The 7,067-nt window shown below is 47.0% G+C and overlaps 1 non-coding gene across 1 annotated transcript; it reads right to left on the bottom strand.

Moving 5' to 3' along the window:
• Positions 1 to 6,962: 6,962 nt before the first annotated feature.
• On the bottom strand, positions 6,963 to 7,067 carry LOC111723557. The gene has a single exon (XR_002772077.1). It is a non-coding gene; the product is annotated as a U6 spliceosomal RNA (small nuclear RNA).

The following is a 7,067-nucleotide window of genomic DNA, read 5'->3' on the forward strand; positions in this document are numbered from 1 at the left end:
GGGAGGATCGTTTGAGCCCAGGAGGTTGAGGTTGTTGTGCTGATGCCATTGTACCCTAGCCTGGAGCAACATCATGAGGCTCTGTCTCAAAAAAGAAAAAAAGAAAGACTGTTTGCTAGTATTGTTAAATCGTACTCTGACCAGGCAAATTCCATTCTTAGGATAACCCAACAGAAATGTGAACACCAAAGGATATGCATGCACAATGCCCAAAGCAGCTTAATTCAAAGGAGCCGAAAAATCCTGGAAACAACTTCAGTGTCCAGTGGAATGGTGCCGAGTATTCTCATGATGGAAACTGTACAGCAAAGACAATGAAGAGCTGCTGCACACTCCAGAGATGAGTCTCACCAGAGACACAGACGCTGCATGTGTGTGGCCACGTTTCTATACGGTTCAGAACCAATCCCTGTTGGTAGAGCCTGATGGGTTGGCAGTGAGCATACAGCAAGTACTTTAAGGTGCTGAGAATGTTCTGCTTCTCTTTTTTCTTAATTTCACATTAATACCAGGGTATAAATGTTTAGGCTATATTGTTTTCACTTCTTCTTTTTTTGTAAATTTTTTTTTTTTCAGTTTTTGGCCAGGGCCAGGTTTGAACCCACCACCTCCAGTAAATGGGGCCAGCGCCTTACTCCTTTGAGCCACAGGTGCCACTCTTCTTCTTTTTTTTTTTTTTAAAACAGGACAGAGTCTCACTATGCTGCCCTCGGTAGAGTGCTGTGGCGTCACAGCTCACAGCAACCTCAAACTCTTGGGCTTAAGCAATTCTCTTGTCTCAGCCTCCCAAGTAGCTGCGACTACAGGCACCTGCCAGAATGCCCGGCTATTTTTTGGTTGGAGTTGTCATTGTTGTTTGGCAGGCCCAGGCTGGATTCGAACCCAGCAGCTCCAGTGTATGTGGCTAGCGCCTTAGCTGCTGAGCTACAGGCACTGAGCCTGTTTTCACTTCTAAGGTAAAGTTCAAGTTGTAGTTGAGCCCTTCACCCAGGGGGCATGCTAAACACCCTCTCATTAGGTCAGATCCCACCAATCACCCTCCTTCCTCCCCTCGTTCCTCCTTTCCCCTCCCACTTCAAAGACTATACTTGCTTTTTCCTTTGTGTGGGTGTGAAGTTGTTTATATATGGGTTTCATAATAGTATTGTGTACACTGGATACTTTTTTTCTGTTCTTGAGATACACTAAGAAGACTGTGTTTCATTTTCCATTTCTTAAACTGGATTGTCAAGTGTTTTTGTAAAAATGCATTTGGATGTCTACTTATGATTTGTATACTTTTTGTGAGTTATGCTTTAATAAAAAGTTTTTTAAAAAAATCTGATAACTTATAAAAAGGAAAAGAAAAAAGGGGGGGAAAAGAAAGAAAAAATACACACACACGCACAAGTAGAAAGAAAACAAATATAAAAATCTGGTAACTCAGGTAAACAAAATTGAGTAGCACATTTTGGAGATAAGAAAATAGAAGCCAAAAAAAGTTACAAGACTTAGGAAACAAAAAGTCATTGATCAGCCAAACTAAATCCCTTAAAGCCCGCACAGGGAAGCACATGCCTCTGGTTTCTGGACACCTGCCCTGTCCCCACCAGGGCCTCATTCATGGGTGTCTGTGATTATTTTAGACATATTTCTGACACCTGTGGTGGTTTGTCATTTCAGTCCACAGCATATTAAAAACATAAAATCTGTTAAGTATATGGGTGTGCTGTGGAAGATGTCTGAAACCAGTCCTTTAAATGCAGAAATAAAATCAGAAGACAATAACTCAACCCATGTTCTGGTGCAGGGCCACTTAGCATAAGGAAAAAAGCCTTAACCATCTGCTCATGAAAAGTTTCTTGTCTTAGAGCCGAGTATAAAAACTGATGTTAGGCCGGGCGCATAGCTTATGCCTGTAATCTTAGCACTCTGAGAGGCCAAGGTGGGAGGATTCCTCAATCAGCCTGAGCAAGACTGAGACCATGTCTCTACTAAAAGTAGGAAAAATTTAGCGGAGTATGGTGGTAGGCACCTGTAGTCCAAGCTACTCAGGAGGCTGGGGCAGGAGGCTCACTTGAGCCCAGGAGTTCGAGGTTGTTGAGAAGTAGGCTGAGGAATTGGGACTCTAGCCCAGGCAACGGAGAGCAAGACTCTGTCTCAAAAACAAACCAACCAAACTCATGTTCAATTCACACTGACCCAGCTCAATCTTTACAGAGAGTTCAGATCCTTAGTGTAAGTAGGTAGGGGAACCAAACAGAACCTTTCAGAATGAACTTCACAGCAGCTTCAGGGAATCATAAGTGAATGCAGGGTAAGGCAAAAGGCCAGAGGCCACTCCACGAAGTCCAGGGACAGGGATCAAAAGAGCCAAGACAGGAGCCGAGCCAGGCCAGGGATGGGGCCCAGGCCTCGAAGAACCCGGAGAGAATTGGGATAGAGCACAGGGCAGCTGGTCTGGGTCAGAGCCCACTCAACATTCAGGAGCCCCAGTGTGAGAGCTTAAAAAGGATAGATAAAGAGACAGGTCATAGGGCATCCTAAGTACTTTGAGTTTTTATAGAATGAATCATTTTCTAAAAAGCTACGAACATGTTTCATTGCTTCTCTAAACAATGGGCATCTTCCTTGAACAAGGTGGTGGATGGGAACTCCTTTGTCCTACTGTCCTCTGGGTTCTGTCCAGGGCCATGCTGAAGAAGAGAACTGCAAACAGCCCTGCCTCACACCTGCCCTCAGCCCAGCCTGGGTCTCCCGCCCTTGGCCACCCCCTCTGCTGGCTCTTCCCCTGTCCCCACGGCCAGGTCACACTCTGTGGGGTAGACGGTTTGGCTCCCCTACTTTGAAGCAGGAGCAGCAGTGTCCCCTGAGGGCACAGTAAGGGACACCCTGGAGGAAGCCTCAGTCTCTCAGGCTCTTCTGGGGATTTTTTCATAAGCTTAGGAAATGAACATCTCTGAGCCTCCCTCTATTTTATTCCATAACCAACTGTCCTCAAAGCTTTTGGATTGATATCTCACTGTGCAAACACAGCTGACAGAAACAAAGTGTCACATGTGAATAAAAACAAACAAAAGCAGGCAACACAGCAGCAGAGTTGGGAGGCAGGAGGGTGGGGGGAGCGGGGCAGCCTGACAATTTAAGAAGGCAGGTGGGGATTAGCAGATTTGAGGTTTTAGGAGCGCAAAATGAGGAGAGACTCTCAGATATGGGAAAATTACAGTAATTATAATTGTTTTCTTTCTCTATGGTATGCACAAAAGAGTAAGTATTAAAATAATAATTCATTTTAAGTAATGGGTGGGGCCTCTGTTAAGAGAGAAAGAAGGACCAGTGCCCAGAGGGAGGTTCACAGGGCTGGGGAGCAAACGTGAGAAAAATACCATCCTGGGATCATGAGCCTGCCCCTCACAATGAAAGGCAAGGGCCCCCCAGTTTGGAAAGTCCTTTGTCAGCCTTTTTGGGTAATATTTGTAATGCTAAATTGGTGTTTACTTAACAGACATGGTTATTTAAGAAGTAATTTCTGTAGGCAAGATGGCCCTTAAAACTATTTTCTCTCATTGAGACTTTGCAGAGCAATATTACCTGTTGAGGTCAAGATTCAGAGAAGAGAATGCATAAGGCAGGATGTGCCAAGTATGTCTGTGCACGAAGCACAGTGTCTGATTGAGGGCTGCCATCACATGTGGTCATGTTACAGAGTGCCCAAGCACCCACAGGGCACTGCCAGGTCCCTTCTCAGCCCTCTCTCTAATGGTGCCTTTAAAGCGTGGCTTTTCCAAATCTTCCCAGGACCCTTCCCAAGCCTCTCCCCCTCTCCCCCACCAGCAGGTAACGTTACTCCCACCATCACTGAAGACACTCAGGCTAAGCATCACACCGACTTCCTGCCAACTCACTTGCATCTCTTGGCTTTGCCTCTCCTATCCCAACTGTAAGGGAGGCCAGAGCTCCCTGCCTCTCCTACTTTTTTTTTTTTTTGAGACAGAGTCTCACTATGTCACCCTCAGTAGAGTGCTGTGGTGTCACAGCTCATAGCAACCTCAAACTCTTGGGCTCAAGCTATTCTCTTGCCTCAGATTCCCAAGTAGCTGGGACTGCAGGCACCTGCTGCAATGCCTGGCTATTTCTTTTGTTGTTGTTATAGTTGTCATTGTTGCTTAGTAGGCCTGGGCCAGGTTTGTACCCACCAGCCTCGGTGGATGTGGCTGGTACCCTAACCAACCGAGCTATGGGTGCTGAGCCAGTCCTGCTTTTTGTCTGGTGTCAGGTCTTGGAGCACAGGTTACAGGCAACTCCCTGGCCGGGGTTGGAGGGCCCTCATCTGCACTGAGCAAGGAGTCTGTGGGGATAGGAGAACATGCCCACTAAGTCCCACACTCCTTCCTTTTAGAACATTCTCTGAGTATCAGGGACCCCAGAATCTCCTGATCAAGAGGCCCTGTGCCCCTCTTGCAGGGCCTCTGTGGACCTCGCCCCTGGGTTTGATGTATATACTGCCTGAGTGGTGGTCAATGGAGGCGGTTTGTGAGGGTAGAGGATGGGATAGGTGTGTGTTGGGGTTTCCATAAGTGTGCACCCATGTCCTCTGATGATGTCCTGAGGAGTAAGGTGTTAAGAGGTGGATGCCCAGGGCTGGAACAGCTCTCTCCACGCTACCATATTCTGAGTAGATCTCCTAAGAATCTGAATTTTTCAAATCCAACTCTGGCCCTGACTTATGAAGGCACATTGACAAGATAGAAGGGTTGAACATATTGTATTTTGCATTTTATTAGCTTGGTTGGCACATTTGAATATCAAGGCATATGGTAGTTAGGCCTCCATTTGTATTCTTGCCCTGGATCCTGCAAATGGCAGGGTCAGGACTACTTTCAATCACTCTCTTTCTAGCCTTTCAAAGTTTCCATGCATCTGTCAGGCGAAAAATAAGCAGGTAACGAAGTGAGCAAAGGTCCATCCTCAAGCTCCACTGGCCCGAGATCTTTCCTTATACATATTGATTACTTCTTTAAATGATGACACAGATTGTCACTGAGGGCCTGCAATGCTCTGAAAACAGTGATAGAGAAGAAACTGTTTCTGCCCAAATGAGCTTATGCCCCAAAAGTATTTACCACATGATGTACTTAGGCCTGTGGTGATGGAGGAAACGCAGGCTTCTGTGAGCAGGTTTCTCAGAGATGATGACCCAAGAACGAGTGCTGATGTGCTCGCACTCCCAAGAGCCTGGTCTCTGAGGGTCTCCAGCAGCTCCTCATCCTGGCAGGTTTAGTTTTGGCCACATGGCTCAGGAGGTGCGGTGCACACGGGCTGTCTTTCTCCATGGCTGTGAGTTGGGGATTTTGAAGGTCTTGACTTCAGCAGTTTCAAGGTTTCCCCTCTTGTCAAGGAGTTTCACACCAACTGGAACCAGCCATTTTTCACACAGCGAGGGTGACTAGCATACTTCACACAAAATAGGCAGAGAAGATGAGCAGTGTCTTCCTGCCAGTGGTAGCATGATCCCAAATATCTACTGTTTCCTGAGATTTTTGAGAAAATAAACGAGGCACTTTATGTCTCACATGATATAGGGCAGTTAGCAAGCACATCATTCATTCTTGATCATTAAATCTTAACTGAGATCAAGACCTTGGCTGAGGTTGGTTAACTGGTACACCCCCTTCAGGGAATCACCATCACAGGGGAGGCCCCAGCAGCCTTCACCATAGGGAGTGAGGCATTGCTGCAGGTGCCAGCAGGAGGCTGAGGAGGAAGTGCCTGAGAGGGCTCACACGAAAGTAGGGGTGAGAGGCGCCCTGCAAGTGCTCAGGGATACCTGGGGAGGGGACTTAAGGAAGCCTCAGGCCCTGTCTCAGCATGTAGGCTCACAGAATGCAGGTCATCGGTGTTAATTTAGCTTTGCCAAAGGATATGGAACCCATGAGTTACATATGCAGCAAAGCATCTGGAGGCCCCACACATGCCAACACTGGGCAGTGACTGGCACTGCCAAGACAGGTGTACAGCAGGTTTCTCCTTGCCCCAGGCTTTTGCTCCCTGGCGTGGATGGCCTCCAGCATGTCTCTCTCTCTCTCTTTGTTACTACCATCTGTTAATGCTTTGCCAAGCAATCCCTGATGACTCTGGCAACTTTCCCCAAGAAGTTTAAGTCCATCTGAGAAGACAAACACAATGTATTTCTCTACTAGACTGGGGGCTCTCTGAGAACACAGACTATTCAGTTTTGTTTGTCACATAAAAGGCAATCTATAAGCTGGGGTGCAGTGACTGGTGGCCAGTCCCAGCTACTAGGAGGCTGAGGAGGAAATTATTCCTTGAGCTCAGGAGTTTGAGGCCAACCTGGATAACATGGTATTACCCTATGTCTAAAAAAACCCTCAAAATTAAAAAAAGAAGGCAATCAATAAGTATTAGATGACTGAGATTGAGGCTGATGGGAATATGGAACCAGACCAGAGGGACAGGGAACACTGGAAACAGTACAGCAGCCAAGATAGGAAGGATGTGTGGCAGTGAGACTGGAGGAGGGTGGTACTGGAAGAAAAGCAGCTTCCAGATAGGAGACGCAGAGTGTGTCAAGGTGGAGGGAGGAAGGGCACAGCTGGCTGCCGGAACTAATAAAAGTGAAAATGGAATGGGAGTGTAGGGGCCTAGAGCAGAGGCAAGGCTGGGGCGAGATGGAAGGGCTGTCAAGGCCTTTGGAACCATGGATATTGAGCTTCATCCTAGAGACCATGGGAACCTATTGAAGGATTTCCGGAAGGGGATATGACCCCCAAATGCACATTTGTATCCTCAAAGAGATCTCTGAGGATCACAGAGTGGCTGAGCTGGAGGACCAAATGTGTGAGCAGGGAGGCGACTCAGGCAATGTGCAAGTCCAGGAGAAAGACGATGGTGGCTGGAATAGGGTTATGCATGGAGGTGAGCGAAGGGGAGAAGTCAAGGATGACTTCAGGTTTTTTTTTTTTTTAAATATGGAACACTTCACAAATTTGCATGTCATCCTTGCGCAGGAGCCACACTAATCTTCTGTATCCTTCCAATTTTAGTGTATGTGCTGCTGAAGCAAGCAC

The sequence above is a fragment of the Otolemur garnettii genome, unplaced genomic scaffold (genome assembly GCF_000181295.1).
Source record: "Otolemur garnettii isolate 467f Iridium unplaced genomic scaffold, OtoGar3 scaffold00012, whole genome shotgun sequence".
Lineage (NCBI taxonomy): Eukaryota > Metazoa > Chordata > Mammalia > Primates > Galagidae > Otolemur > Otolemur garnettii.